Raw genomic sequence first — 10000 nt, forward strand, 5'->3', positions numbered from 1 at the left:
CAAACAGAGATAACATAATCCTCAATCCTTTACAGGAAATGTCAAAACGGGGAAAACATAATCCTCTAGTTGTTGAGGGGAATTGCAGGATAAGCGGCAACAGACTGCAGGTCCCTTCGGGTAGGCGCGGGCCGTAGCGGACAGAGACACCTGCTCACACGCAGCATCTGATGATAAGGCAAAACACGACAGGACGGAACAAGGACACAGCATACAGCAAACAAGAATCCGACAAGGACAGAGGCAGAAACCGAGAGAGAAATAGAGACCTAATCAGAGGGCAAAATAGGGGACAGGTGTGAGAGAGTAAACGAGGTCGTTAGGAGAATGAGGAACAGCTGGGAGCAGGAACGGAACGATAGAGAGAGAGGGATAGAGAGAGGGAAAGAAACCTAATAAGACCAGCAGGGGGAAACGAATAGAAGAGAAAGCACAGGGACAAGACATGACAATATATGACAATACATGACAGTACCCCCCCCACTCACCGAGCACCTCCTGGCGCACTCGAGGAGGAAACCTGGCGGCAACGGAGGAAATCATCGATCAGCGAACGGTCCAGCACGTCCCGAGATGGAACCCAACTCCTCTCCTCAGGACCGTACCCCTCCCAATCCACTAAGTACTGGTGACCACGTCCTCGAGAACGCATGTCCATAATCTTCCGGACCCTGTAGATAGGTGCGCCCTCGACAAGGACGGGGGGGGGGGGGGGGGGACGAACGGGGGGCGCGAAGAAAAGGCTTGACACAGGAGACATGGAAGACTGGGTGGACGCGACGAAGAAGAAGTCGCACTGCGACAGGATTAACGACCTGAGAAATACGGAACGGACCAATGAACCGCGGGGTCAATTTGCGAGAAGCTGTCGTAAGGGGAAGGTTACGAGTGGAGAGCCATACTCTCTGACCGCGACAATACCTAGGACTCTTAGTCCTACGCTTATTAGCGGCTCTCACAGTCTGCGCCCTATAACGGCAAAGTGCAGACCTGACCCTCTTCCAGGTGCGCTCACAACGTTGGACAAAAACCTGAGCGGAGGGAACGCTGGAGTCGGCAAGCTGGGACGAGAACAGAGGGGGCTGTTACCCAAGGCTACTCTGAAAAGGAGATAGCCCGGTCGCAGACGAAGGAAGCGAGTTGTGAGCGTACTCTGCCCAGGGGAGCTGTTCTGCCCAAGACGCAGGGTTTCGAAAGGAAAGACTGCGTAAGATGCGACCAATAGTCTGATTGGCCCGTTCTGCTTGACCGTTAGACTGGGGATGAAAACCGGAAGAGAGACTGACGGAAGCCCCAATCAAACGACAAAACTCCCTCCAAAACTGAGACGTGAATTGCGGACCCCTGTCCGAAACGGCGTCTGACGGAAGACCATGAATTCTGAACACATTCTCAATGATGATTTGTGCCGTCTCTTTAGCGGAAGGAAGCTTAGCGAGGGGAGTAAAATGAGCCGCCTTAGAGAACCTATCGACAACCGTTAGAATAACAGTCTTCCCCGCTGACGAAGGCAGACCGGTAATAAAGTCTAAGGCGATGTGAGACCATGGTCGAGAGGGAATGGAAAGCGGTCTGAGACGACCGGCAGGAGGAGAGTTACCTGACTTAGTCTGCGCGCAGTCCGAACAAGCAGCCACGAAACGGCGCGTGTCACGCTCCTGAGTAGGCCGCCAAAAACGCTGGCGAATAGAAGCAAGCGTACCCCGAACGCCGGGGTGGCCAGCTAACTTGGCTGAGTGAGCCCACTGAAGAACGGCCAGATGAGTAGAAACGGGAACGAAAAGAAGGTTCCTAGGACAAGCGCGCGGCGACGGAGTGTGAGTGAGTGCTTGCTTTACCTGTCTCTCAATTCCCCAGACAGTCAACCCGACAACACGCCCCTCAGGGAGAATCCCCTCGGGGTCGGTAGAGGCTACAGAAGAACTGAAGAGATGGGATAAAGCATCAGGCTTGGTGTTCTTAGTGCCCGGACGATAAGAAATAACGAACTCGAAACGAGCGAAAAACAACGCCCAACGAGCCTGACGCGCATTGAGTCGTTTGGCAGAACGGATGTACTCAAGGTTCTTATGGTCAGTCCAAACGACAAAAGGAACGGTTGCCCCCTCCAACCACTGTTTCCATTCGCCTAGGGCTAAGCGGATGGCGAGCAGTTCGCGGTTTCCCACATCATAGTTACGTTCCGACGGCGACAGGCAATGAGAAAAATACGCGCAAGGATGGACCTTATCGTTAGAATGGGAGCGCTGGGACAGAATGGCTCCCACGCCCACCTCTGACGCGTCAACCTCGACAATTAATTGTTTAGTGACGTCAGGAGTAACAAGGATAGGAGCGGATGTAAAACGCTTCTTGAGAAGATCAAAAGCTCCCTGGGCGGAAACGGACCACTTAAAGCACGTCTTGACAGAAGTAAGGGCTGTGAGAGGGGCTGCCACTTGACCGAAATTACGAATGAAACGCCGATAGAAATTCGCGAAACCGAGAAAGCGCTGCAGCTCGACAAGTGACTTAGGGACGGGCCAATCGCTGACAGCATGGACCTTAGCGGGATCCATCTGAATGCCTTCAGCGGAAATAACAGAACCGAGAAATGTGATGGAGGAGACATGAAAAGCGCACTTCTCAGCCTTCACATGAAGACAATTCTCTAAAAGGCGCTGGAGAACACGTCGAACGTGCTGAACATGAATCTGGAGTGACGGTGAAAAAATCAGGATATCGTCAAGGTAAACGAAAACAAAGATGTTCAGCATGTCTTTCAGTACATCATTAACTAATGCCTGAAAGACAGCTGGAGCATTAGCGAGACCGAACGGCAGAACCCGGTATTCAAAATGCCCTAACGGAATGTTAAACGCCGTTTTCCACTCGTCCCCCTCCCTGATGCGCACGAGATGGTAAGCGTTACGAAGGTCCAACTTAGTAAAGAACCTGGCTCCCTGCAGAATCTCGAAGGCTGACAACATAAGGGGAAGCGGATAACGATTCTTAACCGTTATGTCATTCAGCCCTCGATAATCCACGCAGGGGCGCAGGGTACCGCCCTTTTTCTTAACAAAAAAAACCCCGCTCCGGCGGGAGAGGAAGAAGGAACTACGGTACCGGCGTCGAGAGCAACAGACAGATAATCTTCGAGAGCCTTACGTTCGGGAGCCGACAGAGAGTATAGTCTACCCCGGGGGGGAGTGGTCCCCGGAAGGAGATCAATACTACAATCATACGACCGGTGAGGAGGAAGGGAGGTGGCCCTGGACCGACTGAAGACCGTGCGCAGATCATGATATTCCTCCGGCACCCCTGTCAAATCACCAGGCTCCTCATGTGAAGAGGGGGCAGAAGAAACAGGAGGGATAGCAGACATTAAACATTTCACATGACAAGAAACGTTCCAGGATAGGACAGAATTACTAGACCAATTAATAGAAGGATTATGACACACTAGCCAGGGATGACCCAAAACAACAGGTGTAAAAGGTGAACGAAAAATCAAAAAAGAAATGGTTTCACTATGATTACCAGAAACAGTGAGGGTTAAAGGTAGCGTTTCACATAATATACTGGGGAGAGTACTACCATCCAAGGCGAACATGGCCGTGGGCTCCCCTAACTGTCTGAGAGGAATGTCATGTTCCCGAGCCCAGGCTTCGTCCATAAAACAGCCCTCAGCCCCAGAGTCTATCAAGGCACTGCAGGAAGCTGCCGAACCGGTCCAGCGTAGATGGACCGACAAGGTAGTACAGGATCTTGACGGAGAGACCTGAGTAGTAGCGCTCACCAGTAGCCCTCCGCTTACTGATGAGCTCTGGCTTTTACTGGACATGAAATGACAAAATGTCCAGCGGAACCGCAATAGAGACAGAGGCGGTTGGTGATTCTCCGTTCCCTCTCCTTAGTCGAGATGCGAATACCCCCCAGCTGCATGGGCTCAACACCTGAGCCAGTGGGGGGAGATGGTAGTGATGCGGAGAGGGGGGACACTGTTAACGCGAGCTCTCTTCCACGAGCTCGGTGATGAAGATCTACCCGTCGTTCTATGCGGATGGCGAGTTCAATCAAAGAATCCACGCTGGAAGGAACCTCCCGGGAGAGAATCTCATCCTTAACCTCAGCGTGGAGACCCTCCAGAAAACGGGCGAGCAACGCCGGCTCGTTCCAGTCACTGGAGGCAGCAAGAGTGCGAAACTCTATAGAGTAATCCGTTATGGATCGATCACCTTGACATAGGCAAGCCAGGGCCCTGGAAGCCTCCTTCCCAAAAACTGAACGATCAAAAACCTGTATCATCTCCTCTTTAAAGTTCTGATACTCGTTAGTACACTCAGCCCTTGCCTCCCAGATTGCCGTGCCCCACTCACGAGCCCGTCCAGTAAGGAGAGATATGACGTAGGCGATACGAGCTCTACCCCTTGAGTATGTGTTGGGCTGGAGAGAGAACACAATATCACACTGGGTGAGAAACGAGCGGCATTCAGTGGGCTGCCCAGAGTAACACGGTGGGTTATTAATTCTGGGTTCCGGAGACTCGGAAGCCCAGGAAGTAGCTGGTGGATCGAGACGGAGATTGTGAAACTGTCTTGAGACGTCGGAGACCTGAGTGGCCAGGGTCTCAACGGCATGCCGAGCAGCAGACAATTCCTGCTCGTGTCTGCCGAGCATCGCTCTCTGGATCTCGACGGCTGAGTTGCGAGGATCCGTAGTCGCTGGGTCCATTCTTGGTCGGATTCTTCTGTTATGCAGGTGAGTGAGGACCCAAAAGCGACTTAACAGAAACTGAGTTTATTAAAGTCCAAACAGAGATAACATAATCCTCAATCCTTTACAGGAAATGTCAAAACGGGGAAAACATAATCCTCTAGTTGTTGAGGGGAATTGCAGGATACGCGGCAACAGACTGCAGGTCCCTTCGAGTAGGCGCGGGCCGTAGCGGACAGAGACACCTGCTCACACGCAGCATCTGATGATAAGGCAAAACACGACAGGACGGAACAAGGACACAGCATACAGCATACAGCAAACAAGAATCCGATAAGGACAGAGGCAGAAACCGAGAGAGAAATAGAGACCTAATCAGAGGGCAAAATAGGGGACAGGTGTGAGAAAGTAAACGAGGTCGTTAGGAGAATGAGGAACAGCTGGGAGCAGGAACGGAACGATAGAGAGAGAGAGGGATAGAGAGAGGGAAAGAAACCTAATAAGACCAGCAGGGGGAAACGAATAGAAGAGAAAACACAGGGACAAGACATGACAATATATGACAATACATGACAATTTTGGCCCATTCCTCCGGACAGAGCTGGTGTAACTGAGTCAGGTTTGTAGGCCTCCTTGCTCGCAAACACTTTTTCATGGGTCATTGTCCATTTGGAAGACCCATTTGCGATCAAGCTTTAACTTCCTGACTGATGTCTTGAGATGTTGCTTCAATATATCCACATAATGTTCCATCCTCATGAAGCCATCTATTTTGTGAAGTGCCTCAGTCCCTCCTGTAGCAAAGCACCCCCACAACATGATGCTGCCACCCCTGTGTTTCACAGTTGGGATGGTGTTCTTCGGCTTGCAAGCCTCCCCCTTTTTCCTCAAAACATAACCATATTCATTATGAGAGGTCGACCGATTATGATTTTTCAACACCGATACCGATTATCGGAGGACCCAAAAAAGCCGATACCGATTAATCGTTTGATATATATATATATATATATATATATATATATATATATATATATATATATATATATATATAAATAAATATATAATTAAATATAAATAAATATATAAATATATATAAATAAATATATACAGATAAATATATATATAAATATATATAAATATATATAAATATAAATATATATAAATATATATATATAAATATATATATATATAAATATATATATCGGGAGCGGATAGGCTTGAAGTCATAAACAGCGCTGTGCTTCAAAGCATTGCGAAGAGCTGCTAGCAAATGCAGGAAAGTGCTGTTTGAATGAATGCTTACGAGCCTGCTGCTGCTGACCACCGCAACCTTCAATGTTAAATCATAATTATGTCAAATTCTGGCAAATTAATTACGGTCTTTGTTAGGAAGAAATAGTCTTCACACAGTTTGCAACGAGCCAGGCAGCCCAAACTGCTGCATATACCCTGACTCTGCTTGCACAGAACGCAAGAGAAGTGACAATTTCTCTAGTTAATATTGACTGCTAACATGAATTTCTTTGAACTAAATATGCAGGTTTTAAAAACAATACACTTCTGTGTATAGATTTTAAGAAAGGCATTGACGTTTATGGTTAGATACATTGGTGCAACAACAGTGCTTTTTTCGCAAATGTGCTTGTTAAATCACCACCCATTTGGCAAAGTAGGCTGTGATTCGATGATAAATTAACAGGCACCGCATTGATTATCTGCCACGCAGGACAAGCTAGTTAAACTAGTAATATCGTCAACCATGTGCAGTTAACTAGTGATTATGTTAAGATTGATGGTTTTTTAAAAGATACGTTTTTTAAAAGATAAGTCCAAAAATGCTGATTACCGATTGTTATGAAAACTTGAAATTGGCCCTAATTAATCGGCCATTAATCGTCCTGGAACAGTGGCTTCTTCCTTGCGGGGCAGCCTTTCAGGTTATGTCGATATAGCTCTAGTTTTACTGTGTATCTGGCTGTTGTTCTGGGATTGATTTGCACTTTCAGCACCGAAGTACATTCATCTCTAGGAGACAGAATGTGTCTTCTTCCTGAGCGGTATGACTACTGTGTGGTCCCATGGTGTATATACTTGCATACTATTGTTTGTACAGATGAACGTGGTACCTTCAGGTGTTTGAAAATTGCTCCCAAAGATAAACCAGACTTGTGGGGGTCTAGAATTCTTTGATTTTCCCATCATGTCAAGCAAAGAGGTACTGAGTTTGAAGGTAGGCCTTGAAATACATCCAGGCACACCTCCAATTGACTCAAATGATGTCAATTAGCCTATCAGAGGCTTCTAAAGCCATGACATAATTTTCTGGAATTTTCAAGCTGTTTAAAAGCACAGTCAATTTAGTCTATGTAAACTTCTGACCCACTGGAATTGTGATACAGTGAATTACAAGTGAAATAATCTGTCTGTAAACAACTGTTGGAAAAAGGACTTGAGTCATGCACAAAGTAGATGTCCTAAACAACTTGCCAAAACCATAGTTTGTTAGGCAAGACATTTGTGAAGTGGTTGAAAAACTAGTTTTAATAACTAGTGTAGGTTAACTAGAAGGGGACTAGGGTTCCAATTTGGGAACTCCCCCCCCCCCACGTTCAGCTGGAAGGTGGCGCATGGAACGCAAAAATATTCCTAAAAATATTTAACCTCCACACATTAACAAGTCCAATGGCTCAAATGAAAGATAATCACCTTGTTTATCTACCCAGCAAGTCAGATTTCTAAAATGTTTTACGACGAAAACATAGCACATATTTATATTAGATCACCACCGAAACAAAAGGCAAGCGGCGGCCATTTTGTCCCAGAAAAAAACAAAATTTAAAAGTAGGATTAAAAAATAAATAATTCACTAACCTTTTGAAAATCTTCATCAGATGACAGTAATATTACATGTTACACAGTACATTTAATTTGTTTTCAATAATATGCCATTTATATCCATAAATCTCTGTTTACAATGATGACATTTCAAAAAAATGCTACTCAAATGTCAGGAGAAATGATGATAGCTCCGACAGATAACGTCAGATAACAAGCAATAAACATGACTAAATATACATGTTCTACATATATTTACAAAGATACACTTCTTCTTAATGCAACCGCTGTATTACATTTATTTTTAACGTTACAGACATTGTTCACTGGGCTATACTATGAGTCAGCGCTCAGATATTAGCAGTATGTCTCCTCTACGTTTGGAGTCCACAGAAACACCAAATAACCACATAAATATTCCCTTACCTTTGATGTTCTTCGATCAGAAGACGTAGAAGGAGTCATACTTACCCAATACATCGTTTGGTTTCACGTTGTGTATCTCTGTATTAGCACATGTTAACAGCTTCGGCTGAAATGCATCCAAAATGACTTCTGGTCCAGCACTCTTGCGCATCAAAACTTCCAATTTACATATTATATGTCCACTAAACTGGTCAAACAATGTGTAAAATCGAGCTTTATGATGTTTTTAGCATGTAGAACAAAGAGCAACGCTAACAGACAATCCGGCTTGAAATGCTGCATCATGGAAAAAGATGTCCTCCAAATCGGCCGCGCGCAAAAGAGTGCCTGTTTTTCAGAGGGACACGAGCAATTTCGCCCGCCAAACGTGCAGGGCTCGTGGGATTCTCACAATGAACGTGCCATTTGAAAGCTGACATCGCGCTGAACAGATGGAGACTGTTCCTGGATCCGTAGCTGCCTGGGAAGGGTGGGGACCATGACGTCAAAGTTGACCCAACTTTTCTCTTCACAAGAGAGAATTTGGGAGAAAGGCTGCCATGATAGTTCTGCTTTACATACAGACATAATTTAAACCGTTTTAAAAACCTTAGAGTGTTTTCTATTCAATAATAATTTTTATATGCATATATTAGCAATTTTGGGAAAAAATATTTTCAGTTTACTATGGGTACGCACTTTCTCCAACGGGGGCAGTATAGAGGGGTATCTCTAAGAGGTACGTTAACTTCCCACTTCAACTGTACATATAATTATAATAGGGAGAAAAGTGTACAATAGTAAGCTATACCCTCGTCTATTGCCTGCACTAACTATGGAACTGAGTGATGACAAGGGCAAGTATTGCGCCATGCATCAGGTTCAATCCGTTACGACTTGGTCTGATGATTAAAGTAGCCTACATGTTTTTTCTTTATGATCAGCTGTTACTAATGATCCCCAGCAACAACCACACGGCCTGATGGAGTTTACAGAGGAAGCAAATGAAGATAAAAAATGTATTAAATGTAATGATAATGTAGTCTGTACCACCAATGTGTGGTTATAAGCTTCAGCCTGTTAGGGATAGGCATCCCATCAACGGGACAGTTGTAAATCATCTAGTGTTGTATCTTGATCGCAGATTTTAGGGAAACAACAAATGTCGGTATATATATGTGTCTTATATTTGCTGAAATCTTAAATTCTTGTTAATATAACTGCACTGTCCAATTTATAGTAGCTCTTACTGCGAAAAAAAAATTCCATGCTATTGTTTGAGGAGAGCTCAAAACAACAAAACACTTATCACCGCGACAGGTTTGATAAATTCAACTCTGAAGGTGAAATGTGTACTTATATTCTGAAATATTGCTCTGATTTATCGTTCCAGAGATAACATGAAGTGTTGTTTTGTTAGATACAATAGCACAATCGATTTTGTATTTGCAAAGAAAGGAATCGGTGAAAATATAACCCTAAACGTTGTTTCAACCAGTCAAATTACGTTTGTATTTATTCCTCAGAGATCATAGAACATAACCAGACTTCACTCTATCATTAGGAGTGTAGTATATCCTATAGGACACCAAATTTGGTCAGAGAGCGACACCTTCATGGTGCGCCGATGACACGGGCGGTCTTCACTTGATTGACTTTGTCAAATAAGCACCAATCGGGGTCAAACAAAGCTAACTAGATAGTAAATGAGCTGGGCTTTACGGGAGTATGCGGAAGTATACCAAGCATCTGTCGCAACAGCAAGCCTTTTCTTTTGGACAGAAATTGCAAGAATATAGAGAGTTATGAAGTTATGAAAACTGGGTGTTTTTCAAATATTGAACTTACGATATGGCTACTAATACTGGAAGAGCTAAATCATTTACATTTACATTTAAGTCATTTAGCAGACGCTCTTATCCAGAGCGACTTACAAATTGGTGCATTCACCTTATGACATCCAGTGGAACAGTCACTTTACAATAGTGCATCTAAATCTTAAAGGGGGGGGGGTGAGAGGGATTACTTATCCTATCCTAGGTATTCCTTAAAGAGGTGGGGT

This window comes from Oncorhynchus gorbuscha, linkage group LG18, assembly GCF_021184085.1.
Source record: "Oncorhynchus gorbuscha isolate QuinsamMale2020 ecotype Even-year linkage group LG18, OgorEven_v1.0, whole genome shotgun sequence".
In the NCBI taxonomy this organism is placed as follows: domain Eukaryota; kingdom Metazoa; phylum Chordata; class Actinopteri; order Salmoniformes; family Salmonidae; genus Oncorhynchus; species Oncorhynchus gorbuscha.